General features: G+C 40.4%; 1 protein-coding gene and 1 long non-coding RNA gene across 7 annotated transcripts in view; one reads left to right on the top strand and one right to left on the bottom strand.

Moving 5' to 3' along the window:
* LOC147012571 (BMP/retinoic acid-inducible neural-specific protein 3-like) overlaps window positions 1–17870 on the top strand; it is a 260934-nt gene that overhangs the window by 223388 nt on the left and 19676 nt on the right. The gene's annotated exons all lie outside the window — the stretch shown is intronic.
* LOC147012572 (uncharacterized) lies at window positions 1827–3853 on the bottom strand. The gene is made up of 2 exons (XR_015050997.1): window positions 3558–3853; window positions 1827–3410 (listed from the first exon to the last, which is right to left on the bottom strand). It is a non-coding gene; the product is annotated as an uncharacterized LOC147012572 (long non-coding RNA).

Genomic DNA, 17870 nt, shown 5'->3' with positions numbered 1-17870 from the left:
CCGTGCGTTCGTCTGTCTCCCGTTTACGGCGGCCGCTTCTCGCTCTGCATTGAAAAGCTCAACATTTACTTTTGAAATTACAGGAGAACAGGCATGAGTAATGTTGCTGCAAAATTTTATTTCACAACCAGGATATTTTTCATTCTTTAAAGACAAATCCACCCTCCGCCGCCCTATGTTTCACCAACATCTTGCGGTGGTCATTATAAGTAACTCAGAGCTTTGGCACTGCGTAAAACCAAGAGTACAACAAAATTGACCTTTTTAAAGTCCATTAAACATTATTTTAATTGATCGATTAACTTCAACTTTTCCCATCACTGGGGACAGATACTTTTGCCAGCTTTTCCCGTCACTTAGGATGGATACTCTTCGTAGTGTTCTTATATTTTTGGGGAGACATACTGAGTTACACAAACAGTTTTACATTTAATAATATTTGTTGACTGGCAAATACAACCCATCTCTTCGCGAAATACAACTGGCAAATGCAATGGCCATCTTTGACCAGATCGTAATATAAAGTGAGGTGCACGTGTATGCCTTCATATACCGTGCTTGCGCCAAGTTTGAACAAAATCAGACCATGCACGTCTGAGAAATGGTTGGGGACACGTGTAAGTAACAAAATGGCCACAAGTCGGCCATCTTGGATCTAATGTCGAAACAAAATGGCATGCATGTGTTTGCCATCATTCTTTATCTGTGTGCCAGGTTTGAACAAGATTGATAAATGGGCGTTTGAGAAATGGTTGAGGACGTGCTGAATACCGGAGTGTTTTTTACAACTAAAATGTCCGCCAGTCGACCAGTCAGCCATCTTTGATCAGATCGCAAAACAAAGTGAGTTGTACGTGTATGACATCGTGTACTGTGCTTGTGCCAAGTTTGAACGAAATCAGACCATGATGTAAATCCTCATCGATTTGGCAACGTTGGTTCAACATTGGCAATATGGTGTAAAAGCGACGTCGATTTGCCAACATTGTGCCAATGTCTGTGTGGTATCTGGGAATTGATGGATTTTCTGCCTTGGAATGCAGTGAAGAATGATGACACAAATAAATAGCTTCTTATGGCCTAATCTTGCAGTCATTTTCCGAATCTCTTTGTCACTAACCTGTTTGTTTCCTTCGAAAGTGAAGTGATTTTGTTTATTTTATCATTGTGACCCCGATGTTATGTTATACTTACATCCTCTGTTTCTGTTCTGGTGTTTCTTTACCCTTTTTGTGTTGTTTACTGCAAACTTGACACCCATAAGTCTGACCATTCTCTCCATTCTTCCCACAGCTACCATTCCCATGATATGTCAACACCTTTAGCATCATTTTTTCTCTTCTCATTCTGAGAGTTTTTTTGGTCATAAAATATCGAGTGTACTTTTGAGGTTCAGCCTCAACATGGCCACCGATTGGACAGTCATTATTCCTTCCCTCGTCCGTGCCCACCTCCATCCTTCCCTCGCCCCTTGTTTGCTTCTTTAACCATTTTTTTTTAATTTTCCCTACCTTAGTTTTCTCCATACTCTCCAAAGGAAAAACTCTCCCTTCCCTTGTTTTTATACATATACAAGGTGTGTGTATCATTGGTTGTTATCTCCATATGCGGGTTTCAGAAGGTGGAATAGAGTCCTCTCAGGTCTCAAAGCATCCCCCTTTAATTGGTTAAGGGATCGCTATTCATGGACCAAGCTATGAAATTTTTTGTTCTCAAAGTTATCTGCTGAGGCCTCTTATCGGGATCCTCATCAAGCCCCAGACAGTCTCCACCTGTAGTCTGTTTGTAATAATATTCCAAGGGATGTTTTATAAGATCTATTCGTGGTGTGTGTGTGTGTGTGTGTGTGTGTGTGTGTGTGTGTGTGTGTGTGTGTGTGTGTGTGTGTGTCGTCTGCCACCACTAGTCTTCATCTCCACACATGGGCCCAAAACCTGAACGAAGCCTTCCCTGGTCTTGAAGCACCCATCTCCAACCCAGCAAGGAACCATGACTCATGGACAAAGCCTTCTCCTCATTCGTGCTCCTCCTCCACATCTGAAAGTTCACCTGATCCCACCCGGGGACATACCCACTCACTCTGAAACGGTGCATCACTGCCACCGGTCATCATCTCCACATGTGGTAGCAGGAGGGAGTCGACAACCGCACCGAGCTGCATGGCCAAGCTGCGTCCCAAACGCATGTCGATCAGCGAGACACTGAGCGCCACGTGCATGGCCCTCGGCCTCATCGAAGCTGCTGTATCTGCAGGCCTAGGCCGCATTTCAAACGCATGTCGAGCAGTGTGACGTGTGTGTGTGTGTGTGTGTGTGTCCTCTGTACCACCAAAGCTATCACCCTTGTCGCAGTCTTCGCTCCCATCGAAGTTGCTATTCAGCACGGTCTTCAGTCCCATCAGTCCCTGACTCGAGGGAGGCAGCAAAGCGAGCCTCCCCCTCGCCACCATCGTGTGTGTGTGTGTGTGTGTGTGTGTGTGTGTGTGTGTGTGTGTGTGTGTGTGTGTGTGTGTGTGTGTGTGTGTGTGTGTGTGTGTGTGTGTGTGTGTGTGTGTGTGTGTGTGTGTCCGTGGTTATTTTGTTTGTGCACATTTACTCTCCCATGCTTTTTGGTCACGGGTTATTGGATATTATTATGCTCATTTATGAGCTGTGATTAAAAATATATATATATTGTAGCATTAACTTGATGTAGTTTTAGTGGAGAAGTACATCTTCTGTGTAATATTCAAATGTAGATACAGTGCAGGCAGAATGAGCAGAATTGCCTTTTCCTGCACCTAATTTCCCTTGCATTTTCATTCCACTTCACTTTGGAGATGAATCTTCATAATATAAGTCACACCAGTCTCTCGGTTGTTATTTTCAGAGCTAAACTTAAAGCGGAGATTTTTTTTTGGTGACAACAGCAAGAGATTTTTAAAACACATATTAATCTCCTGTTTATTTATGTGAATATGTCAAACCGTCATACTAGTATTCATGGAAATAGTAAAATTGTGTCACGTGTCATATATCTACACCCATATTATCAAGTTCAGATTTATATTCATAGAAACACAACCGAATACAAATAACATCACCCATACCGACCCAACCCCATCCCATGTGCTCTCTGGGAATCACCTTGAGCCTTCATGGAACTGGTCTGGAGTAGCCGAGCCCCTAGGTAACACTGTGTGGCCTCCAGCATACATGCAACCAATCAAAAATAATACTCAAACCTCAACAGCCGATGATAAAGCTCCACCGAAATTTTGTCGTTCAGTGTCATGAATAAAAATGATTTTGGTTGCTTCATCTTTACAAAGCAACATCTCCATTCAGCGTTTCCACATTGCAATCCTTTTCGAGATATAAGTCGATGTTTGGTGCACATCTCTCACCCAACTCCAAGAACCGTTCTCGACCCTGGGTTGAAATTCGCCCCAGTCGGAGTAAGGAAAGGTCCAGAAAACATGACGACAGGAGAGACAAATTTGTTGGATCAAACTCAAGCAGCAGCTGTTTCATGCAAACCGATGGAACAGTTAAATGAAAAGTAGAAATTCAACTCACAAAGACGTTCGCAGCAAGAGCGACGGTCTCACAAACACGAAAAGCAGCAGTCTCTCGACAGTGTTTTCACAGCAGATCTTCACTTCTCTGTGGCAGCTTTCAATTCCCCTTAGCAGAATTATGGTTTTTAACAGCTTCTGTATTCTGCTTTTTTTAAACCCTTGCTCACCCATAAGCCTCACTCTTGTGGAATAAAAAAAAAACACTCCAAGATGTAGGCTGCATCAGTAATGCCAGTCACTTTATTTCATCTGCTTTGGCAAGACCTGTCAGAATACAGCGAACTCCCTGCGTAGCACAACCTACCAAAATCCTCCCCGGATAAAGTAAAGCCCCATTGTGACATCATGTCACTAGAACCTTCTTTTTAAAGTTGCATAACAACAGCGAAGCTGTCGGAACCAGGACAGTTTTGTCCGCCCCTTCCCCCCTTCCGTTTGTACGTCTCATATGTTTCCTGTTGCCATAAACCCCTTTGCCTTCTCTCCTCTTAACTACTCAACATCCAAACCTTTTTAGCCCTCAACCAGGCGTCATTCTTCATATTTTAGCAGCAGCTATTTAGTGACGGTTTCTATTTTTATTTTTATAGTGATCTAAGGTTCGTGGAGGAGTTGGTATATACATCACATTCCAGATAAAGATGTTAGTAGACACCATTGCACTCTTACATTAATGACAATGGACAAGCACACATGGTATAGTGGATTTGAACCTTGAAGTTCCTGTATCATGATCCAGGGATATATATCATGGGAACACTAACAAGTCGACCTGATTTTCTTATAAACTGAAGCTGTTTCACGATGGGTTTTGTCTTTTGGGGTTTTTTTTTATCAATGGTCAATTTTAAACTATTTCATTGTTTTACTTCCTTGTATTTGTGTCTGTACATGAGTAGAATAATTTTATTCAGCCCCTCCTACAGGATAGGGGGATGCTTCTAACTTTTGTAGGGTTTGTTTTTACAATTGGTGCCCCTAATTTTTAATGATACCCCAGCTTCTTAGACCTCAAGGAGTAATAAACCACCATTTCAGTTTTTGTCTCCCTTTTTTCTGCCAATGTCCGACCTGTATTTCAAAGCCAGCTGGGACTTTCAAAATGAAATTTTGCACCGATTATGGGAATACAATGTATGCAGGATTGACCTAAAAAAGTTGGCATTGACCAAATTTTAAGGTCATGACCTAATTATAGACATTTTAACATTTTTCACCACTACTTGACTAAGGCTTGTCCGATCACAACGAAATTTCCCTCTGTAAATAGACAAGAGTACGGTACATTTACCCTTAATTTACATCACCACCTCTGAGTTAAGGGTCAAGATCAAAAGATTGTCTGAAGGAAACGTGTTTTCCCGCCATTTAGGAAAAAAAAATTCTTCCTTTTTTTTTCTGCCAATGTCTGACCTGTATCTCAGAGTTGCTGGGAGTTTCAGAATTAAATTTTGCATCAATTATGGGAATAATCCCAAGTGGGACAGGCGCTCATCTCCCGATGGAGGGCAGTCATAGTGGGGGTTCATTGGGTGATAAAGTTGATTTTCACTTTTATTCGGTGGAAAATGAAGGGTCTGTTGGGGTTAAAAGGCCTGATAACATGACTGTATCTGCACAATTATAACTATATAGGATTAATGGGTCCTGAATTGATGAAAAATGTTCCATTCGTTTTTGTCCAGTGAAAGGAACTTTAAACCATTTTAGACCCTAAAGGTTGAAAGGGTTTTAAAATCTAAAGGTTTTTAAAAATCTAAAGTGTTGAAAGGGTTTTAAAAGGATTAAAGGGGTCTAAGTAGTCTGAAGGGTCGAAGGGTGTAAAAGGTCAAAAGGGTCTATATGGGATTTAATGAGTCATAAAGGGTGCAAAGGGTCTATGGGATCTAAAGGGTCTAAATAGTACATTCCAATAGTAGTTAGGGTCTAAACGGTCTCAAGGATAGGTTCCAAAAGGAGTGAGGGTTGAATGTGCCTAAAAGGTTATTAAGGGGGATGTAAATCTCAAAGGGGTCTTAAAGGGTCTAGAAAGGGTCTTAAATTGTCTAAAATGTTTCCTAAAAGGTCTAAGGTTTTAATGGATCAAAAAATATCAAGGGTCTAAAGGTCTTTGGGGTCTAACAGCAGAAAGAGTATGTACAAATAGTAGTTAGGGTTTAAAGGGTCTAAAGTGGTCTAAGAGGTGTGAATGGGTCAAAAGGTCAAAAGGGTCTCCAGGTGTAAGGCGTCTAAAGGAGTTTAAAGGGTCTTAAGGGGTCTAAAGGTCTTTGTGGTCCCAGGTATCTGAAGGTCTAAAGGGTATGTTCCAAAACTAGTGAGGAACTAACTTGTCTATAGGATCTACAAAGGGTCTAAAGGAATGTAAATGTCTAAAGGGTTTAAAAAGGTCTAGGGTTTAAAGGGCCAAGGGGTCTAAGCAGTCCAATGGCTCTAGAGGGTCTACAGTGCCTTAAAGGTTCTAAATGGTCTAAAGGCTCTAAGGGTCCAAAAGGTACATTTCAATAGTAGTTGAGGACTAAGGGTCTATAGGGGTCTAAAGGGACATAAGCATTCCCCTCTCTCCCTCACTAGTTCCTGTCACCATTCTTAATCACAACCTCCCCTTCATGTCCTTACCATCCTCATCCCTGTCACAACCAATTTAAATATCATCTTCCTCTCACCATCCTCTTCCAACTAGTTGTGCACCTCCTCTTCCATATCATTCCTTGCCTTATCCACAGCTCTCCTTGCTGATTTTTCTTCTGCATATACAAGTGCAACAACCCCATATCTGCCTGCCTCCCCTTTCCTTGATCTTCTCTATCCTCTTCCAAACCTCTTTATTTTCACCAACTGCCTTCGCTGCCTCCTCCATCCACTATACCTGGTTTATATCCCTCAGCATTGCATCCTATCCTGATGTACTTCCACACAAAACTTCTGCAATTCCCCAAAACGTTTCGTCCACTCCTCCTCCAAACGTTCAACTTCTTTGCTACGTTGCTCATACCTCGTCCTCAACCTCACCTTGTACTCTATGACAACATTTCCCCGACACTTCCTCCTCCTAATAATCTTCCGACCCATGCTCTTAACCTCCCTCCTTTTCTTCATCCATACTACAAACGCCACAGGCTTGTGATTGGTGATAACATGCTCTCTTGCCAGTCTTGCAATCCTTAACCCTCCACAACTGTCGCTTCCTCACCACCACCAAATCCAACTATATTCTTTGCTGTCCACTCCTATAGGTAATCTTGTGGCTTTCCTGCTGTTTGAAAGAATGAACCAACTATGGCCATCCCATTCCTTGCCACCAGCTCCACCAGCTCTTGACCCTCTCTATTCCTCATTCCCCAACCAAATTTACCAAGACATTCCTCTTCACCAGGCTTTTCTACTCCCACATGCACATTAAAGTCCCCTGCAATGACCAACATCACCTCCAGCTGAACCATCCTCATCATCCTGTCCAGTCTATCCTTGAATTCCTGCTTCTCTGCACCAGTACTTCCCGTCTGTGGCCTATACCGACATTATACACACAATTTGCCTCTGTATCACCACCCATGCCATCTTTCCACTCTGACTACCTGCTTGCTGATCCCCTCAGATACTATTATTCCCACACCATGACTCCTTCCATCCCAACCCGTGTGCAGCAGCTTGTATCCTCCTACTAACCTCCTTGGCCTGTCTCCTTTCCATCTGGTCTCCAGTACAAACAACACTTCCAACCTTCTTCTCTGCATCATCTCCACCACCTCGACTCCTCGCCCCTCCATTAATCCCACATTCAAACGACCGAGCCGAACCTCGCTTCTGAACTGTTGCCCACCTGGTAGAGCTCTTACCATTGTGATCAGTTTCGGATGCTCAGGTCATCAATCAGCAGTGCTGGTGGGCTGATCTGCCAAATCAGCAGCGCTACCTGGGCCCGGGCTGATGTTTCTTGAAGAAAAACATCACAATGATGACAACTTACATGAAAAAAATGAGGGACTAAATAAATATAGATGATCTTCCAAACACGGTCATTTGCATAACGATGCCGAGGCAGTTATATTGACTTTGCGGAACAATCCTGGATAGATCACCACTCCAACGCAGGATATTTGGCTCGTTCTTCCCAGCAAGTTGGTACTCATTTTAACGACCTCAGAAGGATCACAGGCTGAATCAACCCACCTGGTGTTATTTGACATGACTAGGGGTTGAACTCAGGACATTAAACATCTTAAGCCACCTACCGTGCCCAAATAAAGTCAACACCGCCTTTCAAATTTTTCACCTTTTGATGCCTTATAGCGTGAAATTAAATTGCATTGAATGAGACCTTTTTTCACCTTCATTTACACATCGTAACCCACAACTTCCAAGTGAAAAAAGAATTTTGCAAATTTTAGAAAATTAATTGAAAATACAAAATTTGAAAATCTTGATTGGATAAGTGTCCACCCTGACTTAGAATAGCAATTGTAAATTAGCTCAGGTGTAACCAATCACCTTCAAAATCATACACCAAGTTAACTGGCCTCCACCTGTGTTAAATTGTAGTGATTCTGATTATTTCAGAATAAAATCAGCTGTACATGTAGGTTTCTTCTGCTGGGTAGTGAATTTCACAGCAAATACTCAACCATGAGGACCAGGGAGCTTTTCAAAAGATCTCCAGGATAAAGTTATGGAAAGGCACAGATCAGGGGATGGGTCTAAAAATATTTCAGAGGCCTTGAGTATCCATTGAAGCACAGTCAAGACAATCATTAAGAAGTGGAAGGTGAATGGTACCACAAAGGCCCTGCCTAGATCAGGCCGTCCCTACAAACTGGATGACAAAGCAAGAAGGAGACTGATCAGAGGGGTCACCAAGAGGCCAATGGCAACTTTGAAAGAGCCACATACCTTTACGGAAAAGACAAGTCACTCTGTACAGGTGAAAACAATATCCCAAGTACTCCACAAGTCTGGCCTGGATGGTAGGGTGTCAATAAGGAAGCTATTAATAAATAAAAAAGCCCACCTTGAGTCCCATTTGAAGTATGCAAAAAAACACTTCAGAGATTCTGAAGCCATGTGGCAAAATATTTTGTGGTCTGACGAAACCAAGATGGAACTTTTTCGTCTAAATGCAAAACGTTACATTTGGTGCAAACCCAACACGGTACATCACCGAAAGAACACCATCCTGACTTTGAAGCCTGGTGGTGGCAGCATCATGTGATGGGGATGCTTCTCATCAGCAGGGACTGGGGAACTTGTCAGGATAGAAGGGAAAATGGATGGAGCAAAATACAGAAAAATCCGAGAGAATAACCCGCTGCCCTCTGCAAAAAAGCTAAATTGGGACGGAAGTTCACCTTTCATCATGACAATGACCCAAAGCACACAGCCAAAGCTACACGAGAGTGGCGAAGGAACAAAAAGATAAATGTCCTTGAGTGGCCCAGTCAGAGTCCCGACCGAAATCCAATCGAAAATCTGTGCCATGACTTGAACATTGCTGTCCATCAACGCTCCCCACGCAGCTTGACTGAGCTTGAACAGTTTTGTACAGAAGAATGGGAAAATATTGCCCAATCAAGGTGTGCAAAGTTGGTGGAGACCTTTCACAACAGACTCACAGCTGTAATTGCTGTCAAAGGTGCTTCCACCAGGTATTAACTCAGGGGGGTGGACACTTATCCAACCAAGATGTTCTAGTTTTGTATTTTTAATTAATTTTGTGTAATTTGTAGAATTTGTTTTTCACTTTATAGGTGTGCGCTACGATGTGTAAATAAAGGTGGGAAAAGCCTGGTTTAATGTAATTTAATTCCAGGCTATAAGGAAACAAAAGATGGGAATTTTAAAAGGGGATGTAGACTTTCTGTTGTCACTGTACCTTAACCGTTAAGTCACCACCAAGCTTAATGCATAAACAAGCAATATGTTCGTTTTTTATGCCTTTGCTGATGAAGTCGCTGGCGGCATTATGTTTTCGTGTTGTCTGTCCGTACATATGTACATACGTCCTTGCGAATTTTCTGTTTTCTCTGCAACCGCTTATAGGTGTGTTAGTGTGTAGACTACTCATGTAAAAATTTTAATGATAATTATCACATCATAGGTCACATGGCGTGGCAGCTTTGTTGGGAAAAATGGGGTAAAAATTGGACCTTTATATCTGTGAAACTGCTCTATGGCAAAAAATTGAAACTTGGCACATGTGCAGTACTCCCCATGGGAAAAAAAGTGTGATTTTTTTGTTCATCGAAAACAGGGGATGCATTATGACATCATAATTGCATCCGTCAAACTCTTCATCCAATCAGTATGAAAATTTTTGAGGGTCATCTTGGGCTAAATTGTATGGGTGAAAATTCATGACATCGTTGGTCACGTGATTCGGCAGCCGTTTTTTAAAACATAAAAACCTTCAAAAATTTCCGAAACAGCTGAAAAGATCGAAGGGAAACTTTACAAGTGTGATCTCCTATCCATGAGGAACAAAAAGTTCTCCAACTATGATGTCATAGGTCACATGGTTTGGAAGCCATATTGGATTTACCTTGAAACCTTTAAAAATCTACTTCTCCAGAAATGCTGCACTAATTAAGGTGGAACTTCACTCACATGTTCCCCAAGTCATGTTCCCCAAGGGAATACATGTTTCATATTTGCACCTGATTGGATGCATTGTCTAGCATGCAGAATTATTTCATATTTAGAATCTGGATTCAGGGATTTGAGTCAAACTTGGTACAGGTACGTATCATGGCGTAATAATGTGGGCAGAGGCATATCTGGCGACATCGCCATGTCTAAGAGTGCCCTTCTAGTTTTTCTGTGAACCTGGTGGTCATAGTGATATATTTTTTTTATCACAAGCTATCACCTGCTTCTTATTTTTTATTAAATGATTGTACATGACTTTTATGAAAGATCACAGCCATTTCAAAGCAATTATCATCATCATATTCAATTTGAGGTGTGTGTGTGTGTGTGTGTGTGTGTGTGTGTGTGTGTGTGTGTGTGTGTGTGTGTGTGTGTGTGTGTGTGTGTGTGTGTGTGTGTGTGTGTGTGTGTGTGTGTGTGTGTTTGACGAATATGCACTGCTGTGAACCACTGCACATAATGAGTTGAAAGCTTTAGGGGAGGGTGAGGACGCAAATTCTCTGTATCTAAATGTGAATGGCATCGCACCATTCCCAGTGGGTATTACTAGTATGACAAAAATAGGTCAATTCTAGGGGAATTAACCTGTCCGTATTTCTATGGGAATTAACCTGTCCGTATTTCTAGGGGAATTAACCTGTCCGTAATTCTGGGGGGATTAACCTGTCCGTAAGGATGGCTTATTCCCTGGTATTTTAAACTGAAGCACCTAGTGACCTCATAAAAATCACGCCAATTTTTAAATCCGATATTAAATATATTCTTAAAGGAAAGGTGAGATGCGAATTGCAAGCATGTTTTTGGAATTTAGCCTTGGTGCGAGCACACCATGGCCTACGAATGTGAAAGACATATCTTTAAAATCCACCAGCAAATGCTAGCAGACAGAACACCTTGCTGAACATCTCTCTCAACGACGGAATACTCCTTGTACAAAACATCTTCACCAAACTCGGGGGGTTGGGGTACATTATGGTTAGTGTTGGCTTTTGAGTCTTTCAATTCAGTGGTTTGAACCTTAGCCTAACCATACCGGAAACTTTAAAAATGGTACGAGCTCCTTCCTTGTTTGATGCTCAGCATTTATAAAGGATATAACATGGATAAACAACCATATGTAGGCCATTATAGCAAATGCTTTAATGGGCCTCATGGCCTCCTCCTCTGTTTAACTTCCTTGGAAGGGAACTCGTATTATTAGGGTACCCTGTCATTCTGACAGGGAACCCTATTGTTATTCTTCTGTTTATTTCTTATTTATTATTTTTCTTTTTCCGCCGGCAATTTTGTGGGTTCTTTCGCTTTAAAAATCATTTTCTCAGGAACGGTAAGTCCGATCGACACAAAATTTTCACCATAGTATGTATCTTTTTTGATAACAAACTTAAGTGGTAATTGTGACGTCATAGGTCACGTGGTACGGGCGCCATCTTGAAAAAACGGATAAACTTTGGACGTCTGTATCTCTGAAACTTTCTCGGGTAAAAATGTTTTCGCTTCATACATTTGAATAAGCTCCTCAAGGGGAACAGGGGTGATTTTTCGTGAGGTCATCGGTCAAGACGTGTGCCGGTCAAAATTCGTTAGGTACAACGCTGCATAGGAAAAATCTGAAATTTCTTGAGCCTCATCTGCACAACAATTGACCGTAGAAAAAATATATTATGACGTCAAAGGTCACTTGGTTCGGCAGCCATCTTGTTTTGGGAATTTTTTTTGTTTTAATCTTCTTCTCCAGAACGGCTAAACAGATTGAGGCGAAACTTTACACACATTCCCCATGACGTCCTTTATCAAGTTTGTTAATTTCTTATTGATCAGTCATACGGTTTGGCGGCCATCTTGAATTTACCCAAAACCTTCAAACATCTTCTTCTCCAGAATGGCTCATCAGATCAAGGGGAAACTTCACAAACCTATTGGCCACGAGTAGGGAATATAAGTTTGTTAATTTCTAATTGATAGGTCACATGGTTTGACAGCCATGTTGGATTCATGAAAAATATTAAATAATGTTTTCTCTGGAATCATGCAAACTATCGAAGCGAAAATTTGCAACTATCATCCGCCATGATGTCTGCATTCATAGTAAAAAGTATGACATCACAAGTCACATGGTTTGGCAGCCATCTTGGATAGAAAAACTGACCTTATCCGATTTATACGAAACTTCACACACTTGTTAGGGTCCCTGATGGGAAGCTGAATATAAATTTATGATGTTATAGGTTACATGGTTCGACAGCCATCTTGGATTGAAAATGAATAAATTTTTAAAATCTTCTTCTCCAGAACGGCAAGACAGATTGAGACGAAACTTTACACATATATTCCGCATGTGGTGCTTTCTCAAGTTTGTTAATTCCTTCTTGATCGGTCACATGGTTTGGCAGCCATCTTGAATTTACCCTAAAACCTTCAAACATCTTCTTCTCCAGAACGTCTGATCTGATGAAGGGGAAACTTCACAAACGTATTGCACATGAGTAGGGAATACAAGTTTGTTAATTTCTTCTTGATAGGTCACATCGTTTGGCAGCCATGTTGGATTTAAGAAAAATATTAAATAATGTTTTCTCTGGAACCGCTTCACCAATCGAAGCGAAATTTTGCAAATGCCATCTTCCATTAATTCTGCATACATGGTAAAAATTATTACGTCACAAGTCACATAGTTTGGCGGCCATGTTGGATTTAAGAAAATATTAAATAATGTTTTCTCTGTAACGGCTTAACCTATCGAAGCGAAAATTTACAACTGTCATCCCCCAAAATGTCTGCATACATGGTAGAAATTATGACATCACAAGTCACATAGTTGGGCGACCATCTTGGATAGAAAAACAAACCTTTTCCGATTAAAACGAAACTTCACAGACATGTTCCACGACACAGTTGAAAGCAGAATCTAATTTTTTTTGTCATCTCATGTATCTCATGTTGTATCAAGGGCCAAGGTCTGGGTAGTGCACATGAGTAGTGAATATAACTTTGTTAATTTCTAATTGATAGGTCACATCGTTTGGCAGCCATGTTGGATTTAAGGAAAATATTAAGTAATGCTTTCTCTGGAACCGCTTCACCTATCGAAGCGAAAATTTGCAAATGCCATCTTCCATCAATTCTGCATACATGGTAAAAATTATTACGTCACAAGTCACATGGTTTGGCGGCCATGTTGGATTTAAGAAAAATATTAAATAATGTTTTCTCTGGAACGGCTTAACCTATCGAAGCGAAAATTTCAACTGTCATCCCCCATGATGTCTGCATACATGGTATAAATTATGACATCACAAGTCACATAGTTGGGCAGCCATCTTGGATAGAAAAACGCACCTTTTCCGATTAACACGAAACTTCAGACATGTTCCACGACACAGTTGAAAGCAGAATATAATTTTTTTGGTCATCTCATGTTTCTCATGGTGTATCAAGGTCTGAGGTCTGGGTAGTGCACATGAGTGGTGAATATAACTTTGTTAATTTCTAATTGATAGGTCACATGGTTTGGCGGCCATGTTGGATTCAAGAATTATATTAAATAATGTTTTCTCTGGAACCACATAACCTATCGAAGCGAAACTTGGCCAATATAATCTACCCCCATGCCTGCATGCACGTTAAAAATTATGACGTCACGTGTCACATTGTTTGGCGACCGTCTTGGATAGAATAACACACTTTGTCCGATAAAGACGAAACTTCACAAATGTGTTCCACTACACGATTGGAAGCAGAATTTAAATTTATGATGTCATAGATCACATGGTTCGTCTGCCATCTTGGATTGAAAATTAATAAATTTTAAAAATCTTCTTCTCCAGAACAGCCAGACAGATTGAAGCAAAAATTCACACAAACTTTCCGCAAGACATCCTTTCGCAAGTTTGTTAATTTCTAATTGATAGGTCACATGGTTTGGCAGCCATGTTGGACTCAAGAATTCTATTAAATAATGTTTTCTCTGGAACTACATAACCTATCGAAGCAAGACTTGGCTACTATAATCTAGCCCCATGCCTGCACATATGTTAACAAGGACAAATGTGTCCAAGAGCCGCATCCTAAAGGTTTTGTCTTCACCAGAAGAAGAACAACAACAAGAACTTAAGAAGAAGAAGAAGAAGAAAAAAAACAACTTCCAATATTTCATCACATGCCTTGACGGAGCCAATAGCGAGACCAGTCATGGACGAGCGTCGTTCATGACAAGAAAATAGTGTATTTACGAAATTACAAAACATGAAATGGAATAATCTTTAAATAGTAACGTGAACTTTTCGAAACTTTAAAGCAAATGTCCAAATATATTTAAAAGTTCATGATAGACGCTCTCAAAAGGCACCCTCAATGCGAGGATGTGGACAAGTGTTTAGTATTTAAGGACATACGGATCCTGTATATGAAATAGTCAAGTCCTAAAGGATCTGTCAGAAGAAGAAGAAGAAGAAGAAGAAGAAGAAGAAGAAGAAGAAGAAGAAGAAGAAGAAGAAGAAGAATGCTGCCGAGCTCTCTTAATTTTAATTTAGAAGAAGAGTAATAAAATGAAGAAGAAGAGTAATAAAATGAAGAAGAAGAGTAATAAAAAGAGGAAGAAGAGTAATAAAAAGAAGAAGAAGAGTAATAAAATGGAGAAGAAGAAGAATAAAATGAGGAAAAAGAGTAATAAATGAAGAAGAAGAGTAATAAAATGAAGAAGAAGAGAAAATGAAGAAGACTAAAAAATGAAGAAGAGAAAAAATGAAGAAGAGAAGAAATTGAAGAATAAGAGTAAATAATGAAGAAGAAGAGTAAAAAATAATGAAGAAGAAGAGTAAAAAATAATGAAGAAGACGAGTAAAAAATAATGAAGAAGAAGAGTAAAAAAAATGAAGAAGAAGAGTAAAAAAATGAAGAAGAAGAAGAAGAAGAAGAAGAAGAAGAAGAAGAAGAAGAAGAAGAAGAAGAAGAAGAAGAATAGTAAAAAATGAAGAAGAAGATGAAGAGTAGAAGAATGAATAAGAAGAAGAGTGAAAAATGAAGAAGAAGAGTTAAAAATGAAGAAGCAGAAGAGTAAATAATGAAGGAGAGAAAAAATGAAGGAGAAGAGTAAAAATTGAAGAGAAAAATGAAGAAGAAGAGTAAATAATGAAGAAGAAGAGTAAAAAATGAAGAAGAAGAGAAAAATGAAGAAGAAGAATAAAATTGAAGATGAGAAAAAATGAAGAAGAAGAGTAAATAATGAAGAACAAGAGTAAAAAAATGAAGAAGAAGAGTTTAAAATAATGAAGAAGAGTAAAAAATGAATGAGAAGAAGAGTAAAAAATGAAGAAGAGTAAAAATGAAGAAGAGCAAAAATTGAATGACTAAAACAATGAAGAAGAAGAGTAAAAAAATGAAGAAGAAGAGTATAAAATGAAGAATAAGAGTAAAAAATGAAGAAGAAGAGTAAATAAAGAAGTGCTAAAATATGACATGCTAAAAATTATGACGTCGTCACATTATGTGGCGGCCATCATGGATAGAAAAACACACCTTTTCCGATTTACACTAAACTTGACAGACGTGTTCCAACACACGGTTTGAAGCAGAATATAAATTTGTGATGTCATAGGTCACATGGTTCGTCAGCCCTCTTGGATTGAAAATTAATAAAAATTTTTAATCTGCTTCTCCAGAACAGCTGGACAGATCGAGGCAAAATTTCACGCACACTTTCCCCAAGACATCCTTTCACAAGTTTTTTTTAATTTATAATCGATAGGTCACACGGTTTGGCGGCCACGTCAAATTTACCCGAAAACCCTCGAACATCTTCTTCTCCAGAACGGCCGGTCAGATCGAGGGGAAACTTCACGTACGTATCGCACCCGAGTGGTGAATAGAAGTTTGTTAATTTCTAATCGATAGGTCACACGGTTGGGCAGCCACGTCGGATTCAAGAACAACATTAAATATCGTTTTCTCCGGAACCGCTCATCCTATCGTCACGAAACTTTGCGACCATCGTTTAAGTCTCACATCGTATCAAAGGCATCGTGTACGGGTACCCGATCATCACTGCCAGCAGTTATAAAGTGGCAGTTCTAGTTATGATTTGTTGTTCTTCCAGCACCCTGCCAGTGAAGCACCAGTAAGATATTTTAAAGTAAGTTCAGGATTTAACCCTACCGAGACAGCTGAACACTACATCTGAGCTCTCACCTCTCAACCAAATAACGATTTAATTGACCACCAAATACCAACATTAAGAGTTGCTTTCTGTTAATGAACACTCATTCTTTTTCTAGCTCACAGAGCTTTCATGTAACGGTAGGTACACAAGTTGCCTCTTGGTTACCGAAAAGAGCCATGTACAAAGTAAGATTATATTTCTCAGTTGGTGTTATATGATCCTTCTTTGTGTTTAGTCAGGTGGTGAGCTCCTAATGAAAACTGGTGGCAGAAAATGTGCTTCAGTTGTTGAAGTCTTTTCGATTGGAAGCTATTTTGGATGATGATTATCTTCTTTACCTCACCTGGAACATAGCTCCAGAGAGCTTGTTGGATGGCGCGTTGTCCTTCAGTCCATCTGTCTGTCCGCTCGTCTATCCGTCCACAAATACTTGCAATTTCTTCTCTGAAACTACACGTACAATTTCGATGAAACTTCATCACAACGTTCATCATCGTGTATGTCCCAAAAAAATCGGCCCGTAGGGGAGTCTATGGGGTTCGCCCCCCAAAATAGGTATTTGCTTTCTTCTCAGAAACTACACATGCAATTCTGATGAAACTTGACCACAACCTTCATCACCGTTGATGTACCAAAATTTGTTCACAGCATTAAGAAAATCGTAGTCTGAGGGGGTCTACGGAGGGAATTTATGGGGGGTTGCCCCACCTGAAGAGGTGTTTGCTTTCTTCTCAGAAACGACACACACAATTCTGATGAAATTTGACCACAACCTTCATCACCCATGGAGTACCAAAGCTTGTTCACACCATAAAAAAATCGAGGCCTGAAGGGGTTTATGAAGGGGGTTGCCCCCCAAAATAGGTATGTGTTTTATTTTCAGGAACTACACACACGATTCCAATGAAACGTGACTGCAACCTTCATCACCCGTGAAGTACCAAAGATTGTTCATGGCATTAAAAAGAAAAGTCGGGGTCTAAAGGGTTCTACAGAGGGGTTGCCCCCCAAAATATGTATCTGCTTTCTTCTCCAAAACCACACACAATTTTGATGAAAGTTGACCACAACCTTTATCACCCTTGATGCACCAAAGTTTGTTCACAGTATTAAAAAAAATCCATAGGTATTTACTCTCTTATCCAAGTAGATGAAGGATGACCGATAGTAAAGGACAGGGTGAAATAGGCATAGAGAGGAAGTGCAAGAGCAGCAGAGCAGGTTTTTAGGACATTTGAGCTGATGCCATCCGGTCCAGTAGCAGAGTCAGAATCGAGGGTTGCCAGGTATTTCTCCACCTTCTCAGGTACAAAACAAACAGAGTGCAGGAGGAGTTGGATGCGAGTGGGTAGGGTGGGCACAGAGAGAGAGAGAGAGAGAGAGAGAGAGAGAGAGAGAGAGAGAGAGAGAGAGAGAGAGAGAGAGAGAGAGAGAGAGAGAGAGGTTGGGGACACTATTTAGAAGCAAACACAGAATTTAGGCTTTCAGCCTTCTCACAAGTGGAGTCGGCTTTGT

Source organism: Eptatretus burgeri, chromosome 14 (assembly GCF_056783735.1).
Source record: "Eptatretus burgeri isolate ZD-2024b chromosome 14, Ebu_testis_v1, whole genome shotgun sequence".
Classification (NCBI taxonomy): Eukaryota; Metazoa; Chordata; class Myxini; order Myxiniformes; family Myxinidae; genus Eptatretus; species Eptatretus burgeri.
This window is presented reverse-complemented; position numbering and strand designations above follow the sequence as displayed.